Raw genomic sequence first — 25,111 nt, forward strand, 5'->3', positions numbered from 1 at the left:
CTAGTCCCATGAGTCTGTAGGCAATAAATGGCACAAGCAAGGAGAACAATCCAAGCCGTAGGTCACTACAGTTACTGTGATCCAGCCCAAATTATACGGAGGATGACAAAGTGAATGTCTGGGGTTCATTCATACAGCAAGGCTAATGATTCCAACATACAGATAAAACAGATGTGCAACTGCATGATTTGTTAGCTTAAACAGACTAGTTTCAAGTTGACAGGAAAAACACCTGCCTTATGGATCCAGAACCCAGAAGCTCTCCTGAGTGTAAAGGCTCAAGATTATGTTTTCTTTCAGGACCTCCTGTGTTTATCTTCTATACAAATCCCCTGTAGGTGCCTCCCCAGATCTTCCCCCAAGGTAGAGTTAACACCTCTAACTTATTCCATCTCCTCTAATAACATCGCCACTTATTTCATTTGCAGCTGGTATTGTTGCCTTAGAAGATTACTCTTCTATAGCCATCATGTAATGAGCAGATTCAGGTAGGGATCATCAATGGATGCTAAAACCATTGGGCAAAAGACTGCTGCAGAGCAGAATATTTACAAAGTATCATTCCAGAAGTTACTTGGTTAACTACAAAGAGGAAAAGGTACCTTTAAAATGGAATTCTGATGGATATCACCTGAAACAAATGATCAAACTTACCATCACCTTTTGATGGGCTATAAGGCACACAACATCACACATATAGTATTTTTGCCAAAAAATGTTTAACCTAAATCTAATTGTGGGAGGAAGGTGACCAAATCCAAACTGTGAGACATTCTAAAAGAACTTCCCTGGACTCTTCAAAAACAGTAGATTCATGGAAGACCATGCATGTCTGTGTGTACTGTTCTTGATTAAAGATAAAGATTAAAGAATATGCAAAAGGCTTGACAACCAAATGCACCGTTGGATCTTTCACTGGATCCTAGATCAAATAAGAAAAAAAGTTCTAAAGGAAACTAGTGGTAATGATGAAATTTTACTGTTATTGTATATTAAATATATTAATGTTAAATTCCTTGGATGCGATAATGGTTTTGCAGATATTTAGAAGAATGTTCCGTAAAAAGCTATATGCTGAAGTATTCAGGCATAAAGTCTCTTCATGTCCGGAAGTTTCAAATGGCTCAGTAAAAAAAAGAAAAAAAAATACACAGATGTATCTTAGATAAATAAAGTGGGGCCAAATGTTAATAATTGATGAATCTAGGTAATGGATCAACTATTAATTCATTATATTAATACCATAATTCACCTTTTCTGGGGATTATTTTTCAAAATAAAAATTTGGGGTAAAAGCAAAAAGAAAACATAAAAAAAAAGGCACCTACTACAGTTGGAAAAAGGCAAGGGCCGCAAGGGAGAAAGGATGTGCAGTGCTAAATTACAGAAATTTGAATCTTACTTGGTTAATCATCCACTGTGTTCTTAAAACCTTCACTTTTGTGGTCACAAAAGTGGAAACATTCCATACTTGTTGTTTTTCTCCTCTCCCCTCATAAGCTCTGACTCATATGAATAGCTTCTCCTGAATTTACTTAGTGAATTTATTACTTCTGAGTTAAACTTGCCTTTCCCACCTCTTATATAAAAAATTCCCCTCTTCAGTTCCCCTTGTTAATCAATGTTGTCCTTTCAAAAAGTGGATTCACCTTAATAGCTTCAGCTCAGTTCAGTTGCTCAGTCTTTTCCGACTCTTTGCGACCCCGTGAATCACAGCATGCCAGGCCTCCCTGTCCATCACCAGCTCCTGGAGTTTACCCAATCTTATGTCCATCGAGTCAGTGATGCCATCCAGCCATCTCAACCTCTGTTGTCCCCTTCTCCTCCTGCCCCCAGTCCCTCCCAGCATCAGGGTCTTTTCCAATGAGTCAACTCTTCCCATGAGGTGGCCAAAGTATTGGAGTTTCAGCTTCAGCAACACTCCTTCCAAAGAACACCCAGGGCTGATCTCCTTTAGAATGGACTGGTTGGATCTCCTTGCAGTCCAAGGGACTCTCAAGAGTCTTCTCCAACACCACAGTTCAAAAGCATCAATTCTTCGGTGCTCAGCCTTCTTCACAGTCCAACTCTCACATCCATACATGACCACTGGAAAAACCATAGCCTGACTACACAGACCTTTGTGGGCAAAGTAATGTCTCTGCTCTTCAATATGCTATCTAGGTTGGTCATAACTTTCCTTCCAAGGAGTAAGCGTCTTTTAATTTCATGGCTGCAGTCACCATCTGCAGTGATTTTGGAGCCCCAAAAAATAAAAGTCTGACACTGTTTCCACTGTTTCCCCATCTATTTCCCATGAAGTGATGGGACCAGATGCCATGATCTTCATTTTCTGAATGTTGAGCTTTAAGCCCACTTTTTCACTCTCCACTTTCACGTTCATCAAGAGGCTTTTTAGTTCCTCTTCACTTTCTGCCATAAGGGTGGTGTCATCTGCATATCTGAGGTTATTGATATTTCTCCCGGCAATCTTGATTCCAGCTTGTGCTTCTTCCAGCCCAGTGTTTCTCAAGATGTACCCTGCATAGAAGTTAAATAAGCAGGGTGACAATATACAGCTTTGATGTACTCCTTTTCCTATTTGGAACCAGTCTGTTGTTCCATGTCCAGTTCTAACTGTTGCTTCCTGACCTGCATATAGGTTTCTCAAGAGGCAGGTCAGGTGGTCTGGTATTCCCATCTCTTTCAGAATTTTCCACAGTTTATTGTGATCCACACAGTCAAAGGCTTTGGAGTAGTCAATAAAGCAGAAATAGATGTTTTTCTGGAACTCTCTTGCTTTTTCCATGATCCAGCGGATGTTGGCAATTTGATCTCTGGTTCCTCTGCCTTTTCTAAAAACAGCTTGAACATCAGGAAGTTTACAGTTCACGTATTGCTGAAGCCTGGCTTGGAGAATTTTGAGCATTACTCTACTAGTATGTGAGATGAGTGCAATTGTGTGGTAGTTTGAGCATTCTTTGGCATTGCCTTTCTTTGGGATTGGAATGAAAACTGACCTTTTCCAGTCCTGTGGCCACTGCTGAATTTTCCAAATTTGCTGGCATATTGAGTGCAGCACTTTCACAGCATCATCTTTTAGGATTTGAAATAGCTCAACTGGAATTCCATCACCTCCACTAGCTTTGTTCATAGTGATGCTTTCTAAGGCTCACTTGACTTCACATTCCAGGATGTCTGGCTCTAGATGAGTGATCACACCATCGTGATTATCTGGGTCATGAAGATTTTTTTGTACAGTTCTTCTGTATATTCTTGCCATCTCTTCTTAATATCTTCTGCTTCTGTTAGGTCCATACCATTTCTGTCCTTTATCGAGCCCATCTTTGCATGAAATGTTCTTGGTATCTCTAATTTTCTTGGAGAGATCTCTAGTCTTTCCCATTCTGTTGTTTTCCTCTATTTCTTTGCATTGATTGTTGAGGAAGGCTTTCTTATGTCTCCTTGCTATTCTTTGGAACTCTGCATTCAGATGCTTATATCTTTCCTTTGCTCCTTTGCTTTTCACTTCTCTTCTTTTCACAGCTATTTGTAAGGCCTCCCCAGACAGCCATTTCGCTTTTTTGCATTTCTTTTCCATGGGGATGGTCTTGATCCTTGTCTCTTGTACAATGTCACAAACCTCTGTCCATAGTTCATCAGGTACTCTGTCTATCAGATCTAGTCCCTTAAATCTATTTCTCACTTCCACTGTATAATCATAAGGGATTTGATTTAGGTCATACTTGAATGGTTTAGTGGTTTCCCCTACTTTCTTCAATTTCAGTCTGAATTTGGTAATAAGGAGTTCATGATCTGAGCCAAGTCAGCTCCCGGTCTTGTTTTTGCTGACTGTATAGAGCTTCTCCATCTTTGGCTGCAAAGAATATAATCAATCTGATTTCGGTGTTGACCATCTGGTGATGTCCATGTATACAGTCTTCTCTTGTGTTGTTGGAAGAGGGTGTTTGCTATGATCAGTGTGTTTTCTGAGCAAAACTCTATTAGTCTTTGCCCTGCTTCATTCCATATTCCAAGGCCAAATTTGCCTGTGACTCCAGGTGTTTCTTGACTTCCTACTTTTGCATTCCAGTCCCCTATAATGAAAAGGACATCTTTTTTGGGTCTTAGTTCTAAACGGTCTTGTAGGTCTTCATAGAACCATTCAACTTCAGCTTCTTCAGCATTACTGCTTAGGGCATAGGCTTGGATTACCATGATATTGAATGGTTTGCCTTGGAAACGAACAGAGATCATTCTGTTGTTTTTGAGATTGCATCCAAGTACTGCATTTCAGACTCTTTTGTTGACCATGATGGCTACTCCATTTCTTCTGAGGGATTCCTGCCCACAGTAGTAGGTATAATGGTCATCTGAGTTAAATTCACCCATTCCAGTCTATTTTAGTTGGCTGATTCCTAGAATGTCAACGTTCACTCCTGTCATGTCCTGTTTGACCACTTCCAATTTGCCTTGATTCATGGACCTGACATTCCAGGTTCCTATGCAATATTGCTCTTTACAGCATTGGACCTTGCTTCTATCACCAGTCACATCCACAACTGGGTATTGTTTTTGCTTTGGCTCCATCCCTTCATTCTTTCTGGAGTTATTTCTCCACTGATCTCCAGTAGCATATTGGGCACCTACTGACCTGGGGAGTTCCTCTTTCAGTATCCTATAATTTTGCCTTTTCCTACTGTTCATGGGGTTCTCAAAGCAAGAATACTGAAGCGGTTTGCCATTCCCTTCTCCAGTGGACCACATGGACTATACAGTCCATGGAATTCTCCAGGCCAGAATACTGGAGTGGGTAGCTGTTCCCTTCTCCAGGGGATCTTCCCAACCCAGGGATCGAACCCAGGCCTCCTGCATTGCAGGTGGATTCTTTACCAGCTGAGCCACCAGGGAAGCCCTTAATAGCTTAAGGGAGGAAAATTATATGATTGTTACCCTCCATGCAAGGAAAGCATGCAATAAACTTCCGTGCCTTCTCAAAAGTAAGAAACTAACTTCCGTAATGTGAGAAACAGCATTACAGCACAACCTCTATCAAACCTCATATGTTTAAGTACGAGTATCCTTATGGACTTCAGAGGCATTTCCTTTAACACTGGTAATGAAGGAGACCAATAAGATGGGGGGGGTACCTCTATCACCACTAATGCATGGTGTTGGAGGCCCTGACCGATATAATAAGACCAGAAAATGAAGGAGTAACTATAAGGACTGGAAAGTGAGAGATATATTTGCAGATTATATGATTATTTGAATAAAAATAATGATACGAATAGCAAACATGCATCGAGCACTTAATATATGCAGAAGCTGTTCAGTAAGCATTACATGTATAAATGCCACTTCATCCTATTTTAAAACAACCCTAGGAGATAGGTATAACTATTATCCCCATCACTGCAGATGGTGACTGCAGCCATGAAATTAAAAGACGCTTACTCCTTGGAAGGAAAGTTATGACCAACCTAGATAGCATATTCAAAAGCAGAGACATTACTTTGCTCACAAAGGTTCATCTAGTCAAGGCTATGGTTTTTCCTGTGGTCATGTATGGATGTGAGAGTTGGACTGTGAAGAAGGCTGAGCGCCGAAGAATTGATGCTTTTGAACTGTGGTGTTGGAGAAGACTCTTGAGAGTCCCTTGGACTGCAAGGAGATCCAACCAGTCCATTCTGAAGGAGATCAGCCCTGGGTGTTCTTTGGAAGGACTGATGCTGAAGCTGAAACTCCAGTACTTTGGCCACCTCATGCAAAGAGTTGACTCATTGGAAAAGACCCTGATGCTGGGAGGGATTGGGGGCAAGAGGAGAAGGGGACGACAGAGGATGAGCTGGCTGGATGGCATCACTGACTTGATGGACGTGAGTCTCAGTGAACTCCAGGAGTTGGTGATGGACAGGGAGGCCTGGCATGCTGCGATTCATGGGGTCGCAAAGAGTCGGACATGACTGAGTGACTGATCTGATCTGATTATCCCCATTTTACAGATAGTGATACTAAGGCATAAGAAGGTAAGAAATTTGCTCAAGGTCAACCTAAGCAGTCTAATTTTAGAGCTTTAAGTTTTAACCACTCTTTGATAGCTTTACTGTGATCAACACAACTTGCGACAGACAGAGGTATTCAAGAGCCAATGTGACAAAATTAACATATAGTCTTCCAGTCTTTATAGCTGGAAGAGAAGGTGCAACAGTGATTTTCACCGTTGGCTGCATATTAGAATCATTCCGAGAGCTTTGAAAAATCCTAATGCCCAGGCTGCACCCAGAGCAATTACAACTGAATCTTGAAAGAATGGTGAAGTCTCAGGAGTTTTAAGGAACAGTTGCACTAACATGTCTTAAGAGAACTCAAGAATCCACTCAAATTGTGGTGTAAATGTCCTTTCTTGCACCCTTGCACCTTTCACCTTGGGTGAAGCTGCATACTCCAAGCAGATGAATTACAGAGGGGTGTAATTTGAATCCAGGAGAAGGACAGGGACTCGAAGTGCCCCGCTGTAGTGGAGACTATAAAAAGGGCTCACTGTATCCAAATGTGGCTCAGGTGGAGTCATCCTGGAAGCAGGTGAAGCTTAGGTTGTGGCCCCTAGGGTCAAATCTCTGACCGATAATGACCTTATTGGGCTAATAAATTGTCAACCCAATAGCATTGACTTCTTTAAGGTATCAACCTCAGGCAGATCCTAAGAAAGTAACTATATCATGGCCTGGATTGTTGAGCCAGTCACCTCAATGTTGCCCCACTAGATGGTAACTCTATCATGATTGTGAATTGTTGACTCAGTAATCTGAACTCCCTAGAGATGTTAGAACTTCTCTCTTGGTAAGTAAGTGGCTTTTCAAGTCTGAAAAGGTTTAGAATTAAATTTAGACATGATAAATAAATCAAACCCATCATATAAATACTTCTGTGTTTAAAATAATTTTGAGTATCTGGTACTTAAAATGTAATTTTGAAATAATGTGACATATTGAAAAATCGGAGAGGTTAACCTAATTTGATAGATTAGATTTATTAAATGTAAGGGAATTTAATTGTTTGTAAATAATATTATTAAAAAAATTTTTTTGACCACTCCACATGGCTTGTGGAATCTTAGTTCCCTGATCAGGGATTGAACCTGGGCCCTTGGCAGTGAGAGTACAGAGTCCTAACCACTAGACAACCAGGGAGCTCCCATGTAAATAATGTTAGAATACTAGACTATTTAAAGAGCCTCTTGATGAAAGTGAAAGTGGAGAGTGAAAAAGTGGGCTTAAAGCTCAACATTCAGAAAACGAAGATCATGGCATCCGGCCCCACCACTTCATGGGAAATAGATGGGGAAACAGTGGAAACAGTGTCAGACTTTATTTTTTGGGGCTCCAAAATCACTGCAGATGGTGACTGCAGCCATGAAATTAAAAGACGCTTACTCCTTGGAAGGAAAGTTATGACCAACCTAGATAGCATATTGAAGAGCAGAGACATTACTTTGCCCACAAAGGTCCGTGTAGTCAAGGCTATGGTTTTTCCAGTGGTCATGTATGGATGCGAGAGTTGGACTATGAAGAAAGCTGAGTGCCGAAGAATTGATGCTTTTGAACTGTGGTGTTGGAGAAGACTCTTGAGAGTCCCTTGGACTGCAAGGAGATCCAACCAGTCCATTCTGAAGGAGATCAGCCCTGGGATTACTTTGGAAGGAATGATGCTAAAGCTGAAACTCCAGTACTTTGGCCACCTCATGGGAAGAGTTGATTCATTGGAAAAGACTCTGATGCTGAGAGGGATTGGGGGCAGGAGGAGAAGGGGACGACAGAGGACGAGCTGGCTGTATGGCATCATTGACTCGATGGACATGAGTCTGAATGAACTCCAGGAGTTGGTGATGGACAGGAAGGCTTGGCGTGCTGCGATTCATGGGGTTGCAAAGAGTCGGACATGACTGAGCGACTGAACTGAACTGAACAAATTTTTGTTAAGTACTTGGGAAAAATTTGCTTATTAGAAATGAAACTTGATTAAGCATGCATATGATAGGTATAAAATGAAAAGAGAATATATGAAATTTATATTTGGTTTACAATACTTAATGAAATTACATTTTATAAATTTTAAAATGGGATTAATTGTTTAACAGAGTTTATATTGTTCTGCCTGAGTACTCTGAACAATAAGATCCTCTTAGGTCTAATCATTAGTTTTATATAAATATAATCAATTTATAAGTAGAATAATACATTTATAAGTTGAACTTTCAAGTGTTCAACAAAACCAAAGTTTTGAGTTTATAGATGAAAAATTTAATATTGATTTAAATTCAAGATGCTGTAGTCTTTTGTGGCTCACAAAATCTGCCCTTAGACATGGAAAAAAACATATCAACACTATTATTATCTGCATTTAAGTGATGGAGAAATGGAAGCTCAGAAAGGTTAAGAAACAAGGGATCAACTCCATGCATGTGTGTCTTTAAAAACCTGTGCTCTTAACCAGTATGCATGTGGTTTCCTGATGGACCAACCTCCTAAAAAATCAAGTGACTTCAGAATAATTAAATGTTTTGAAGTGACTTAATCAATGTCTGCTTATGTGCATTTTAGGTCGACTTCACAACTAAGAGTCAGATCAAGGAAAGAGACTTACTGGCTCATATGACAGAAAATTCTGGCTTCAGGCAGGGCTGCTACAGACTCAAACCCTGCTTCTCTCTGTCCATCTGTCTGTGTTGGCTCCTTTCAGACACAGGCTTTCTTTTTCCTCGTTGTGCAAGATGACTGGCACTCTACCTCTGGGCTCATGGATAACTAGAAAATGTGGCTGCCTCTCTTCCAATGTTCCCACAAAGGAACCAGGGCATCTCACTGACTCCGATTAGCTCATAACTATTCTGGAAATAATTACTGTGACTGAAGAAATGTGATGGTTTAACTGACTATGCCTGAGGTCTCAGGTTGACCACAAGAGTTGGAGGTGGAGTCAGATCCACCACAAATATGTGGGCTAAGAGTAGGGAAGAGGCAGTCCTCCTCAAGAAGGCTGAATGGATGACAGGCAGCAAAAACAGATGTCCACGATGGCATCTTCTTAGTTAAGTACCTCACTATAGCATTCAGAGGTACTGCTGACATAGACTCTTCCTTTCAACCAGGAATCATGATACAACAGTATAACTAAAGTGGGCATCCTTTATTCTGCCCGTTATTTCAGTTTTCGGGCAGGGATCTCTGTCTTGCCTTTCTTCAGTGATTGACATAAAAGCTGTCCAGGGACTCATCTAAATGAATGAAACCCAGATTACAGAAGCCTGTGTTTGTTACCCCAGCAAAGAAATAAGGAAGATGGTAACATGTTTTTATGGTATTGTGGGGTAGCTTCCATGGTGGGTCAGATAGTGTAAGGAGGTAAGTAAAATTCACCAGACACTTATGATAACTTCTTTGTGTTAGGCTGATCCCTGCTGGGGACAGTGTTCCAGTGGCCCTCAAGGAGCAACCAGTCTAGAGGAAGAGACACATGGAAGGTGTTGGTTACTGTGATTTGGTTTTGGCCCAGATCCAGATTAGAATGGGCCACCACAGAGCCCTTGGTAATGGGCTGGGGTTATCATGTGTAACGTTGGTTGGGTTTAGGGTTTTTAGTTTCCATTTATTTGAGCCCCTCTATTAAGTTCCTGCTATCCAAGGCCTGGCACTTGGGGGTAGGGAGGTCAGAAATCTCCCAGAATAGGCCCAGATCCTGGCTTAGGGTTAAAACGAGCACTTCAGAGTGTGAAGAACCTAGCCACAAATGGACCCAGATACCCACAAAACCACAGACATGGGGGCCAAACTGGGCAAAGCAGAGACCATGCTTCCAGACGCCCATGGGAATGGAGCACTGTCCCAGAGATGGCATGTCTAAAGATATGGAAACGGTACTGCCTAGTTCCAGAGGGAGGGTGTGCAGGGTGCCTGAGCTTGAGACTCTGTGAAATGCAGTTGGTCACACTTTTCACCTTGGCTGTTCAGAGGAAGGACATCTTTGCTAGACTGCACCCATTCCGAAAGCCTGACTGTGGTCTTTCAGAAGCCAAGGCTTGTTTAGGAAGTGTGGGAAAACAGGAGCAGAGCTGGAGAAGGAGTCATTAGACCCTATGAGAGTGTAGCTCATTCCTTTGCCCTCTTACTTTCCTGGAGGGAGAGGCTAGTGATAAAAGGCCCACCATGATACTCATTTCTCAGTGTCTGTGGGTCTGAAACAAACACAGAGGGTTTCTTGAGAAGAGGGAGCAGCCTGTCCTCCAGGTCAAACGGAAACCCTGCTGTGGCTACACATGGGCCCAGGACAGCTACCCGACACTCATCACTCAAGAGCTGCCAGACACTCCCCTTGGTCCAGATGCCCCAGGCGGGGGGCGGAAGAGACCTGGATAGGGAGCTGGCACCCTGCTGGCAAAACAGAGGCAGAGTTAGAAAACAAAACAAGGGAAGCAGGGGAATACTAATCTGGACCCTCCAGAAAAGTGGTCTTCAGACTTGGTATGCATACCCCTGGTGGTTCACAAAAACTTTCCATGAGGATGTGAGCATATTTAGTTTAAAGGGAATCAGTGTAAAGATCCTCAGCTTCCAAGTGTACTCTTTACAAAAATTGATCTAACAGGAGTTATGTTAGCAAGATGGTATAATTGGAAGCCCATTCTTTCTTCCCCAACAGAGACACTGACTTAAAAACAGTATTCAGTTGAAAAAGCCTTTATGAGAATTCTAGAAACCAGTTAAGAAGTCACAGTACCCAGGCAAACTAAAAGCCAAGAACAGCTGCATTGAAACAGATAAGAGGAACCATTTCATTTCATTCACAATAGCCCTTCTCCCAAGCTGGCACGGCTTAGGACACTCAGGAGCAGAATAGAAATCATGGAGTGGGTGCTCTCAGACCACAGTGGAATTAAACTAGAAATCAATAACAGAAAAATAGGTAGACAATCCCCAAATACATGGAAATTAAAGTATTAAATAAACTTTAAATAACGCAAAACTTCTAATGTGGGCCAAAGAAGAAATATCAAGAAAAACTTAAAAAATATTTTGAAGTAAGTGAAAAACACAACTAATCACAATTTGTGAGATGTAGCAAAAGCAATGCTTTGATGGCATTGAAAACAGGAAAGATCTAAACTCAATAGTCTAAGCTCCACCTTTGGAAATTAGAAAAGGAAGAGAAAATTAAATCCAAAGTAAGCAGAAAAATTAGAGCATGAATTCGAAAACGGGATATCAACAGAAAAAAATTAACAGAGCCAAAAGCTGGTTCTTTGAAAAGATGAATAAAATTGATTAACCTCTAGCTAGTAATAAATAATGATAACTAATAAAATAGAAGACATAAACTACTGATATCAGAAGTGAAAATAGGGACATCTGATCCCATGGACATTAAAGGATAATAAAGGAATATCATGAGCAACTCTATGCCCACAAATTAACAGATGAAATGGACCAATTCTGTGAAGGACATAAGCTATCAAAACTCATGTAAGAAAAAACAGACAATGTGAGTAGGTTTATAGTTATTAAAGAATTCGATCAATATTTAATAGCTTCCCCAAACAGAAAGCATTAGATCCAGATGGCTTCACTGGTGAAGTCTATCAAATATTTAAGGAAGAAATTATATCAATTTTCTACAATTTCTTCCAGAAGATAGAGTCAAGAAAGACTATTTCCTAACTCATTCTATGATGTCATCATTAGACTAATACCAAAACTATACAAAGGCCTTACAAACAGAGAAAACTACTAAAAAATATCTCATGAACACAGATGCGAAAATTCTCAAGAAAATATTAGTAAATAGAATCCAACGATGTATAAAAAGAATTACAGAGGGATGATTCTGGGAAGATGGCAGAATAGGAAGCACCTGGGATCTGCATCCCCACAAAAACAACAATCAAACTGGCAGAATCTGTCTGATGTAACTTTATATTGGGGAGATCTGGAGTCTACTGAAGGCTTGCAACTTCCTTGGGAAGGCTTAGGTGATAACTAGTTAATTTCAGTCAGTTTCAGCTCTCGTACAGCAGCAGGTTCTCATCCTCCACTCTAGCCTCATGGCAGGCAACACACACATTTCTTGAGTAACCTACACTCAGCGAGTGGGAGCCACGGTGATCAAAAAGGACACTGTCCTCCAAATACTGGGGATCTGTGCTCTGATTGCTGCTGCTTCTTCTCATTTTTATTATAGTTGACTTACAGTGTTGTGTTAGTTTCAAGTATACAGCAAAGTGAATCAGTTATACACATCTATCTATCTCGATATATATCCACTCTTTGTTAGATGCTTTTCCCATACAGGTCATTACACAGTACTGAGTAGAGTTCCCTGTGTTATACAGTAGGTCCTGCTCTATATCACTAGTGCGTATATGTCAATTCCAATCTCCCAACATATCCCTCCTCCTCCTTTACCCCCAGTAACCATAAATTTGTTTTCTATGCCTGTGACTCTATTTCTGTTTTGTGGATAAAATCATTTGTATCATTTTTTTTTTTTTTTAGATTCCACCTATAGCAATGTCTCAGAGAAGGCAATGGCACCCCACTCCAGTACTCTTGCTTGGAAAATCCCATGGACAGAGAAGCCTGGTGGGCTGCAGTCCATGGGATCTCGAAGAGTCGGAAGCGACTGAGCAACTTCACTTTCACTTTTCACTCTCATGCATTGGAGAAGGAGATGGCAACCCACTCCAGTGTTCTTGCCTGGAGAATCCCAGGGACGGGGGAGCCTGGTGGGCTGCCGTCTATGGGGTAGCACAGAGTCGGACACAACTGAAGCAACTTAGCAGCAGCATAGCAATGTCATGATATTTGTCTTTGTCTGACTTACTTCATTCAGTATGACAATCTTTAGGGCCATCCATGTTGCTGCAAATGGCATTTGATTGCAGTTTCTGCTCACAGAGGTGCAAAGAGGAGGGCAGCTTTTGTTGCTTCTTCCCTTACTGTTACAAGCCATTCTCCCTCTGGCTCAAATGACTCCCAGGGGATTTAAAGGACCGGTACTCTTTTTCACACCATTGTTATTTCTCTCCTTTTGGGGCCAAAACATTAAAGACTAGGACACTCAAAAACAACTGCATATATGGGGAAAATTAGAATGTGACTGCACATACCCAGGGAAAGATGAAGGCCCAGAAAAGATCTGAGGAGACCTTAGATTTACATCTCAGGCTGACGTCTGGTAGAGAGACAGCCTATAACAATAAAACAAACAAAGAAAGGACCAAGTCCCGGGAAGGGGGAGAATATGATTTCCAAAGTTAATACATTATTAGATTCAAATGTTTGGTTTTCAACAACAACAACAAATCACAAAACATACAAAGAAACAGGAAACTATGGCCCATTTAAATAAAGTAAATAAATAAACTAACAGAAACTATCCTTGAAAAAAGTCTGATGACAACTCTACCAGAAAACCCTTACAACAACTGTTTTAAAGATGCTTAAAGGAAGATGTGGAGAAAGTCAAGGAAATAATGTTTGAACAAAACAGAAATATCAGTAAAGGGAGCAAAAACCTAGAAAGAAGCCAAAAAGAAATTCTGGAGCTAGAAGGTACAATAACTGAAATGAAAAATTCACTAGAGGATTCAAAGGCAGATTGGAGCAGGTGGAAATAACCAGTGAACTTGAAGATAGGACAATATAAATTATTAAGTCTGAGGAACAGAAAGAAAAAAGATGAAAGAAAAGTGAACAGAGCTTAAGGAACCTGTGAGACAACATCAAGCAGACAACCTCAAGTATGCATTGTGAGAGTCCCGGAATGAGAAAAGAGAGAGAAAGGGGCAGAAAGAAGTATCTGAAGAATGTTAGAGAACTTTCCAAATTTGATGAAAAATATGAATATAAACATCTAGGAAGCTTGATGAATTTCAGGTAAGATGGACTCAAAGAGACTCATGTTGAGATACAAAAGCAGTGGGACAGAAGCACATTATTATACACAAGGGATCCTCAATAAGGTTTTTGACATATTTCTCATGAAAAACTTTGGAGGCCAGAAGGCAGTGGGCCAACATATTCAAAGAGTTCAAGGAAAAATATTGTGAACCAGAACCTTATAGCTGGCAAACCTATCCGTCAAAAGTGAGGGGGAAATCAAGATATTCTCCAACAAACAAAAGCTGAAGGAATTTGTGATCTGTAGACTTGACCTACCAGAAAGTCTCCAGGGAGTCCTGCAACATGAAATGAAACATTAGACAGTAACTTGGAGCACAACACACGGGCAATTACAAAATCCAGCATTACTGTAACAATGGTTTGTAACTGCATATGTAGTTATCAACATGATTTGAGAGACTAACATATTTAAAGGAGGAAAAAAGCCATCTCTTAGTCTAAAAGCTAGTACTGTTCTAACTCTGGTTTGTAACTCCAAATTTTGTTTTTGACATCATTTGAGAGACTAATGAACTTAGTTTATGGCTTTTTCAGTGGTCATATATGGATGTGGGAGTTGGACTATAAAGAAAGCTGAGCACCGAAGAATTGATGCTTTTGAACTGTGGTGTTGGAGAAGACTCTTGAGAGTCCCTTGGACTGCAAGGAGATCCAACCAGTCCATCCTAAAGGAGATCAGTCCTGGGTGTTCACTGGAAGGACTGATGTTGAAGCTCAAACTCCAATACTTTGGCCACCTGATGCAAAGAACTGATTGACTTGAAAAGACCTTGATGCTGGGAAAGATTGAGGGCAGGAGGAAAAGGGGACGGCAGAGGATGAGATGGTTGGATGGTATCACCGACTCAATGGACATGGGTTTGGGTGAACTCCGGGAGTTGGTGATGGACAGGGAGGCCTGGCGTGCTGCAGTTCATGGGGTCACAAAGAGTCCGACATGACTGAGTGACTGAACTGAACTGAATGAACTTAAAAGAACTATCAATTTATGTTTGGGGGCACAATTCTATAATTCTGTGGCATCAGAACACAAAAGGGGTGGGGATGGCTATATAAAGGAGCAGACTTTTTGTATCTTATTGAAATTAAGCTGTAATAAATTCAAATTAGAATGTTATAAGTTTAAGATGTTAAATGTAGTTCCCATGATAATCACAAATCCCATGATAATCACAAAGGAATATAAACAAAGAAAAATGAGAAAGGGATGCAAATGTTTTTCTACAAAAAATCAAGTAAACAAAAAAGAAGACAGTAACACAGGAACTGAGGGATAAAAAAGCTATGGGGGCATATAGTAAACAAATAGTACAATGATAAAAGTGAGTCCTTCCTTACCAGGAATTGGGCTTCCCTCATAGCTCAGTTGGTAAAGAATCGGCCTGCAATGCAGGAGACCCCAGTTCGATTCCTGGGTTGGGAAGATTCGCTGGAGAAGGGACAGGCTACCCACTCCAGTATTCTTGGGCTTTCCTTGTGGCTCAGCTGGTAAAGAATCCACCTGCAGTGCAGGAGACCTGGGTTCGATCCCTGGGTTGGGAAGATCCCCTGGAGAAGGGAAAGGCTACCCACTCCAGTATTCTGGCCTGGAGATCTCCATGGACTATATAGTACATGGAGTCACAAAGAGTCGGACATGACTGAGTGACTTTCACTTTCACCAGGAATTACTTTAAATGTAAATGGATTAAGTTCTTTAATAAAAAAACAGATTGGCAGAATGGATAGAAAACACATTATTCAATAAATGTTACCTACAAAAGATTCATTTAGATGCAAGGACACAAATAGATTGAAAGTGAAGGATGGAAAAAGATATTCCAAGGAAATAGTAACCAAAAGAGAGCAAAGGTAGCTATCCTAATATCAGACAAAATAGACTATTAGTCAAAAAAGGTTACAGCTAACTAGGGGTTTTAGCAGAGTTTCAGTTCAGTTCAGTCGCTCAGTCCTGTACAATTCTTTGTGACCCCATGGACTGCAACATGCCAGGCCACCCTGTCCATCACCAACTGCTGGAGCTTGCTCAAACTTATGTCCATCAAGTCTGTGATGCCATCCAACTATCTCATCCTCTGTTGTCCCCTTTCTTCCTGCCTTCAATCTTTCCCAGCATCAGGGTCTTTTCCAATGAGTCAGTTCTTCGCATCAGGTGGCTAAAGTATTGGAGCTTCAGCTTCAGCCTCAGTCCTTCCAATGAATATTCAGGACTGATTTCCTTTAGGATGGACTGGTTGGATCTCCTTGCAGTCCAAGGGACTCTCAAGAGTCTTCTCCAACACCACAGAGGTAGGGTATATGAAAAAGCAGGCCAGAGAGTACAGAGTTTTAAATGGTAGGCAAGGAGGTCCAACCAGTCCATCCTAAAGGAGATCAGTCCTGGGTGTTCATTGGAAGGGCTGATGTTGAAGCTGAAACTCCAATACTTTGGCCACCTGATGCAAAGAGCTGACTCATTGGAAAAGACTCTGATGCTGGGAAAGATTGAGGGCAGGAGGAAAAGGGGACAACGGAGGATGAGATGGTTGGATGTCATCACCGACTCAATGGACATAAGTTTGGGTAAACTCTGGGAGTTGGTGATGGACAGGGAGGCCTGGCATGGTGCGGTCCATGGGGTCACAAAGAGTCGGACACGACTAAGCGACTGAACTGAACTGAGGTATTCTTTCTGCAGTATGCAGTCACTAAGGTCATCCACCAGGGAGGGGCTTTAATCTCAGACCTGAGTGTGAAGAATGAAATGGGAAGAGCACCGACAAAGTGAATTTGGTTGAGATATTTCAGTTTACTCAGAGAACAATACACCTTTTCCCATAAATGTCCTGATATAAAATATTCCTAATAGGGCCTGCCTCTGAAGATATGTCTCAGAGTTAGACATGATTTTTGAAAGTATATGATGAAAGGCTAAAGTTTGCCTAAGTTCCAGAACCTATTGGTCCAAAATAAAAGAAAAAACAAATTTATAGATTTTGACCAAGTTGCTTTGAATCTAATTGGTTTTTAAGAGAACCAGCATAGTTTGGCTGTGTGACAATATAATAATCATAAAACTAATACAACACTATAAATCAACCATACCTCCATTTACAAAAAGAATTAAAAACAAATAAAGTGAAAAAGTCACTTAGTCGTGTCTGACTCTTTGAGACCCCATGGACTATACAGTCCATGGAATTCTCCAGGCCAGAATACTGGAGTGGGTAGCCTTTCCCTTCTCCAGGGGATCTTCCCAACCCAGAAATTGAAACCAGGTCTCCCACATTGCAAGCAGATTCTTTACCAGCTGAGCCACAAGGAAAGCAAAAACAGATAAACAACAAAAAATTATAGTAACCACTGAATGAGCGCTTGCTATGAGCCAGGTACCATAAGTCTTTCCTCTTTCAATACTCACAGCAACCCAATGACAAAGATTCGCTTATTATCCTCATTTCATAGATAAGGAAACCAAGTCTAAGATCGGCCTGAGTCGATACACAGCATCGCTTGGATTACATCACATCTTTACCCACTGCAGTTCATGTACCTAAGCACTTGTGCTTGGCAGGAGCATACAGCACTACCCCCAAGGATGATGACGTGACAAAAAAGAACTGCTTGACTTCTCTATGTTTGATTTGTTCAGCAATAAGTGTAAATAATAACTGCCTCTTTATCAGGCAGAGTAATGGGAGATAAGACTGGTTTTCCCTCTTGGTTTGATTGCAAAGAAGGCAGCTAGGCCATGTCAGTTCATAGCTGTGAATGGAAATTAGAGGCCACTTACAGAGTGTGGTTTATGTTGGTGGCCCAACTGAAGTTGCCTCATCTATACAATGGGTATAATAATAATAGTACCTACCTCCTAGGGTGTTGCTAAGGATCTAGTGTACTAATATATGTCATAGATTTAGGACAGTGCTTGACAAATAGCACTCACTATCTAAATATTAGCCATTGTTGGTATTAAAAATAGAAACTTGGCTACCAGGGATCCCTGTGGCCATAAATATAAATAACCACCAAGCAGAGATAGGGGAGAAGTCCCCTCTCACCCTGGCTTTTTCTCAGTAGGCATTTAGTCAGGATGATTGGCTAGCTATAATCTTGGCCAATGGTAAGCAGAGCTCAAAGAATATGACAAGGATGGAGAAATAAAGTTATCAGAAAATAATAATAGCTCCTAATCTTTACCATTTCTATAATCAAGCATCACATTAACAGTATCCCAACTTGGGGAAACGGAGAAGGCAATAGCACCCCACTCCAGTACTCTTGCTTGGAAAATCCCATGGGTGGAGCAGCCTGGTAGGCTGCAGGCAATGGGGTCGCTAGGCGTTGGACACGACTGAGTGACTTCACTTTCACGCATTGGAGAAGGAAATGGCAACCCACTCCAGTGTCCTTGCCTGGAGAATCCCAGGGACAGGGAAGCCTGGTGGGCTGCCGTCTATGGGGTCGCACAGAGTCGGGCACAACTGAAGCAACTTAGTAGCAGCAGCAGCAACTTGGGGAAAAAAAAAAAAGAGTATCCCAACTTGGTCTTGCCTAATACTCACAGTTCAGTTAGGGTAGGTTTTAGTAACTTTTCCTTGTCAATTTCTACTTCTACCTCTGTGAAAAGACAATTGGAAATGATGGGAGAGGTGGGGGGTGGGGGGTGGGGTGGGGTTCCTGCAGGGTTCCTGGCTGCACTGCTTTTCTACACTCCCAGGCAGTAAGTGCCTTTTCCAAGGACATCAATGCAAGCCTGAATAAGAAAAATAATTTCTTCCTCCTAAGCCATGGCACATCAGCTGTAGAAAAATACCAGTATGGGAAGCAGTCTTCGGAAGAGCCTCAATGAGCTCATACTGTCTAGACACATTACCCCCCAACTTGCCCTTCAAGGTCTACTTCAGTTTGATAAAGCTGTAAATTCAACACTGGCACAAAAGGTCAGAGTCAAGTTTCAGGCCTATGTATGTTTGGCTACCTTCCCTGAGGAGTTACTGAGATTTCAAACATCTGAGACATTATCTGCAGGACTGAAGGGCTCTCTAAATACACACAGATTCTGCAATAATGTGTAGACTTTTGAATTGAATGATGTTGAATTCAGAGAGGTGACAGAATTTATTAAATTGGATAAAGTGAAAATTGTAGCCTGTAATGGTAAAAACACTGGCTCCAGTACTACAGAATGAATAGGGATAAATGGCTTTTTAATGACATCCTGTTACCATTCATGGCTTTTTGAAGAAAAGCATAGAAAACATTTTAAAAAATGTATCCTAGCATTGAGGAAATGACTATACTGTGCCGTACTATCAGATAATTCCAGTAGAAAGAAGCTTATCACTCTGTACCCTCTTATATTACCTTTATTATATAGCACGAAGAAGTAGAATTTTTGTTAAAATGACAAATCAAACATTGTTGCCTTCCTAAGACCATTCTTTAATAAATTCATTTTAAAACTCAAAAAAAAAAAAAAGAAGAAGGGATGAGGATTCCTGCCTGGGCAATATGACACATCATAATTACATCACAGGTTTGTAGAAATAGATTATAGGCCCCCCAAATACTTTGAGTTCACTCCTTTAAAATTAGATTTTAAACCCTAGGCCACAAGAATCAATGGTACTCTGAGAAACTCTGAGTGAAGCCTGTTGACACAAGTGCATTTGAAAGTTCAAACACCAACAGATTTGTACTCTCTGTTTAGAAAGAAAGGAGGGAGGAGGAAAAATATCTACCTCCCAGTTTTTATAAAGTTTAGGTTAAATTTATACTTATTTTTTTGCTGTTGCTATTTTTTAATTGCTTTATTAACTTCACATTTTTCCATGCAAATGGTGAAACTCTACTGTTGACAGAAACTTAATCTCCAATTATAAGCTGGTAACACAGAACCCACCTGACACTTAGAAATTACATAAGGTTCACAGCCAATGTATCAGTAAAGGTGTATCAGGAAAATGCAAGGAAAAAGAGGACAATAGTGGGAATCACATTATTAATCTCATGGAACATGGCAGGAGTCAAGGCATAAGGCAAAATTCCTCATGGTGGTCAGGGTGATTAGAGAGCTTCCCCATAAGAATACGCAGACAATTCCTCAGCTGCAGCTGCCTTAGTTTTCTCATCTCTGCTATGAATATTTCCATATCATCTCTATCTCCATCATCACTGGGTATGGTCTGTTGGAAATTAGGGGCAAGATGGCAAGCCTGTCCTCCTCTATTATTTCCTGCTGGCTGGTGGCCCTAGCCCCTGCCCAAAGGAGAGTCTTCCTCGTCAGTCTGCACGGGCTGTTCCATTCCTTTGTTTTCCTGGGCCTGTCCTCATTGTCTCCTGCTCCTCTGATTCTCACCACAAGTGCGCTGCCACACCACTTAATCCTGCAGACCTGATCCTCTGCCCCTGGCCTGATGTCAGCCCACCGTGCACAGAGCAGTAGGGAGTTGGTACCCAGGTAGGAGTCTGTGCTTATTTTTTATATTTATTTCTATCTTGGAGAGCTAAGATAAATTAATTGAAATTTCTAACACTTGTTACTGGAAATGCCAATGAATTTTCTGTAAGAGTCAGAGGTTTGTTTTCATAATTATCTTTATGGGTTGTTTTCACCTTACAACTATATTTTTGTTATAGAAAACTAAATGTGTTACAATGTAGGTCCTCTCCAAAGTTGTAAAGTAGGTCATAGGAAGATGGATTTGCTCACTAACCCTATGATAACTAACCAGCTGAGCATAACTGCATATTATAATGCATGCAAACAAAATATCAAAACTGGGAGGTTTCTTCTTATATTAAAAAAAACCCCAAAACGAAACCCAAAGTCCCCAAGTGACATATGAGGCCCCACAGGGTCTAGTGTCCTGCCACCTCTTCGCCCTTATCTCCCCGTTGCCCTGGTCCAGCTGTCCTGACCTCCCTGCTGGTGCTTTAACACATCAGACATGGTCCTGCCTTTGTACCTTTGGACTTGCTGTTCTATTGGCTTAGAAAAGCCTCTCCCCCAAATTAAGGGTCTGATTTGCTCCCTTACTTCATTCAAGTTTGTTATCACTTCTTACTTCATTCAAATTTATTATCACTTATCACTCCTTCAGGGTGACCTTCAAATTATCTCATCTAAAATTGACCCACCCACCCCATGCTCACATCTATCATCTTCTATTCTTCGGTTTGCCTTTTCTTCCCCATAACACAAATCACCATCTGATACTTTTTTATATACCTGTGGATTGTTGATTGCTGGTTTTCCCTACCAGCATGTAAGCTCCATGAAAGCAAATCTTGGTTTTGTTTACTGCTGTATCCCCAGCACTAGAACAATGCCCGGTGCCCAGCAGGTACTCAGTAAATGAATGAAGTGAAACCAATCAAAAGATCTGGGTTCCATGACAGGAAAGAGCTTGCTCTGGGAACTCTGCACCAGGTAGTTTAGGAGCTGCAGATCATAGAGCCAGACATGACCTTGAAATCCCTGGGGATTCACAGAAACCTTGGGGTGAGTACCAGACTTTATGAAAGGAGGGGAAGGGGAAATATGGAGTAACTCTAATGGACATCTGTCTCATACATACATCGTCTTATTTCATCTTAGTATCACAACAGATGAGGAAACTGAAGATCAGAAAGGTGAGGTGACTTACCCAAAGATTTTCAGCTAAGTAGCAGGGCTGGAATCTGAAATCAGCTCTATCTGACTCTAGAAACCATGTCCTTTCCAAGACACCACACAAATGAGGAGAAAGTTTGGAAGAGTACTTGTTCAGTTAAGTAACTGTTGAAGGAATGAAAAAATGCTTCATAGAGAAAGTGATTGTTCATTTGGTCTTTTTTGAGATCAAACAAACTTATGGAGAGACCAAAAGCAGACCAAGAGAAAGAAGAAGCTTGGACAGAACGTTTTAAGATCAGGCAGTGAGGTGAGGGGCTGTCCAGGGAACACTGGGTATCTCAGCGTAGCTTGGTCTTAAAGTGTTGAAGGAGCATTTGGGAAGATCAGGTCTCCAAAGACCTGAATGTGAAAGATCTTGACAGCTTGGTTATGGAATTTGAGCTTTACCACAAGACAATAGGGAGCATTAAGCTGTAATGTGGTCAGACACTGCTCTAGAAAGTCACTCTGGGGTGCTGGGGACAGGGTTGAAAAAGCATCTTTTGTAATAGTCCCTGTGAAGGGTTATTGCCAAAGAAATCAATTCTCTCAATCCATGAGAAGTTGAGGTTAAAACCAGCCCCCACCTACACATTCACACAATAGCCACTAGTTGGCAGCAATGTTCCAAGAAATCAGTGAGCCAGCCCCTGCAAATAGCAGCTTCCTCAGCCAACTCCTTGGGCTGTCCTGGGTGGAACACAGTTAAGTGGGGGATCAGTCTTTGTGGAGGGAACCCCAAAGGTACATAGGGGAAGGAGTATGTGGAGGTCAGAGGACAGAGTGATCAATGCCTGAAGGATGGTTGCGGTGGGGCGGGGGTAGGGGGTGGGGGCTGGAGGCTGGAGGCAGTGGAGAGAGAGGAGGCGACATCTGAGAGCTAGAAACACTGCAAACGGCCTTGAGTTCCCAGGCTAAGAAAGCTGAATGTTACCCTGAGGGAAATGGGAGCCCAGGAAGGGTTTTAAGTAGAAGAGAAACATGCCGAGATTTGCCTTTTAGAAAGATCACAAAGATTGCTATGTGGAGAATGAAGGGAAAGAGACAGAAAGTAAAGAGAGCAGTGAGGAGGTGCCGCAGTGACCTCTGTAGAGAAAAGTGGTCTGAACCAGGGCCAGCAATGGCAGTGGACAGAACAGGTCAGCTTTGTAAGAGACTTACATAAAAACCATAGAATGAGAAAGAGGGCATCAAAATGTAGTTTTCACAGAAAAGAATGAATATTCTCTCCCTATTATTAAGAACACATTATGAATTGTTGGATTTTCTCCCTAAAACTGCTTTGGGAGAACTCAGATCGTGGAACGTCTAAATTCACTCAGCAATCCTGATCAGTCTGTGGTGGGAACTGGCAACAAAGGAATGATTTAGCAGTTGCCTCCCCAGTCTGGGGGAATAAGTCAACTCCTGTACAGCGTGGAGGGGGCTTTGCTAAAAGAAATACAGGACGCTGTGGGGTCCAGTGGGGGAACCTGATACAGGGATCCAGGGAGAATAGACTTTTGAGCCTGAGATATCAGATAAAGGTTCTCACAAAACTGTAAGCTAAGCACTGGAAAAGAAGGCAGTTTGGGAGGAGCCCCGTTACCTATTTACCCCTTTTCGTCACAAGGCGTCACCTCTTGTGCTATAAGGTATCCCAGGTGAGCTACATTCCTCAGGATGCCAGCGCTAACCCAGCCACGGTCGCCAGCTCTTAGAGCAAACGCACCTCCCTGAATACATAGGACCATAGAGTCCCTAACATGGTCCTGGACCACCGCCCGGAGCAGCCAGGCTGTGATTGGAGGGAGCCTGGGGCCCTACCCTCACCAGCCCAACATTGCTGTTCTGATTGGTGAAGACACTGCGTAGCCCCGCCCTCCCCGCGTAGACAATGGAGGCTAACCACGTGGGTGCGCGAGTGCCCAGCCGGCCCTGAAGCACCAGTGTTAGGGGTCTATGGGGAAGATGAAAGATCACCCTGGCACCAAATCTTCTACACTCGCGATGGATTGCGGCCTCTAGAGAACAGGCGTCAAGGGACCGGAAACTGTGCCTCCTTAAGAATTGTGGACCCAGGCTGGGGCGGGCCGGGACTCCAGGCGCCTGCGTGCACCTCGCAGTTTGGGAAATGGTGGCATCCAGCACTTTGGTGCAAGCCTTGTGAAGGGCGGGAACCCGGGAGTGGATTCATGGACCTTTTCAAACCAAGGTCTGGAGCCCTGGGCTGTGGCGGGGCTAGAGTGTTTCCGGGCTCTGCCCTATTTCGGCGCCATCTGCTTTGCATCCCTAAGTTGTGGCCGCTTGTGCCTCTTCGGCCCTAACCCCACCCCTAGTCCGTTTCCTTCCATCCAGTGGGACAGCCAGTGTCACCATAGGTTTTTAAGAGCCCTGAGTGCACACCTGGCAGCAGGGGTCTCTGACTCTGCACTAACCCTCGTAGGGCCCCTGCGAACTAACTCCTTTCAACAGAAGACTTTTGAGGACACGAGTATGTGATAAGTCCTCCTTCATGGCACCTGGCCCCTGCCCTTCATCGGTTCACCACCCTGCCCCCCTGCTCAGACAAAGCACACCCCTTCTCTAAACTTCCCTCTTTGTGAGATGATGCCTAACTCTTCAGATTCTTTATACCTAATGATAATACAGATAGGCACTGCCAACTAGTATGCACTTTCTTTCCCTTCTTGCCCTCTCCTTACAACCCCTCTTCATGCCAAGCAGATTTTACAGTTTCACCTGTGTGCAGTTATGAAAGCTTCCACAGCTATAGCCCCCCCCCAACCCCACCCCCCCCCACAAGATTTTGTCAGATGAACCTCTAGGGACAAATATCTTTGGTGCTTCTATTTCATCAACTGGAGACCCAGAAGAATCAAATTGACTTCTTTCTGTGAAATTGAGGCTAGTGGAAGAAATAGGAACTTGTGATAAAGATATAGTGCCACAGGAGAGAAACAAAGTGCTCTTGAAATTCGGGGATTGGGAGAAGGGCATGAGAAATCATTCCAGAGTGTGCAGTAGCCTATAAGCTGTATCATACAGGGCATTCTGAATTAAATAGATGGAAAAAGGCAGCTTAACAGCTCACTTGGCCCATGCAGTGAACATGGTTCATTGAAGGGGATGGGAGTTTGAGGGGAGGACTGAGGTATAGAGTAGGGGGTGTGCAGTATAATTTCTTTTTTTTTTTTTTGGCCACACCATGTGCCTAGCAGGATCTTAGTTCCCCTGACCGAGGACTGAACCTGGGCCCCAACAGTGAAAGCATCAGGGAATTCCTGCAGTATAACTTAAAAGCAGGGGTTTTAGCATATTTGCTGTGAAACTTCAGGCACGTTAACCTCTTTGAGCCTGTCAAACGTACAGAGATAGTACCTACCTCACTTTCAAGATAATGCATATCAAGGCCTGAGCATCAAGGTCAGCACATAGCTGTCATTCTTTTGAATACCAGCTATCATTTGTGAAGAAAAATGGGAATGCCGCAAATGCCACAATTGTTAGGTAATCTCTAGGTAAAGAGATCAAACAGATTTTTAAGCAGTAGAGG

At 42.2% G+C, this 25,111-nt stretch overlaps 2 pseudogenes; one reads left to right on the forward strand and one right to left on the reverse strand.

The window, feature by feature from the left end:
* The first annotated feature begins 18,706 nt into the window (after positions 1–18,706).
* On the forward strand, positions 18,707–19,108 carry LOC102279191 (transcription initiation factor IIA subunit 2-like; annotated as a pseudogene).
* Positions 19,109–19,216: 108 nt separating this feature from the next.
* LOC138986232 (protein BEX3-like) lies at positions 19,217–24,285 on the reverse strand (annotated as a pseudogene).
* Between the last annotated feature and the right edge of the window lie 826 nt (positions 24,286–25,111).

This window comes from Bos mutus, chromosome 3, assembly GCF_027580195.1.
Source record: "Bos mutus isolate GX-2022 chromosome 3, NWIPB_WYAK_1.1, whole genome shotgun sequence".
Classification (NCBI taxonomy): Eukaryota; Metazoa; Chordata; class Mammalia; order Artiodactyla; family Bovidae; genus Bos; species Bos mutus.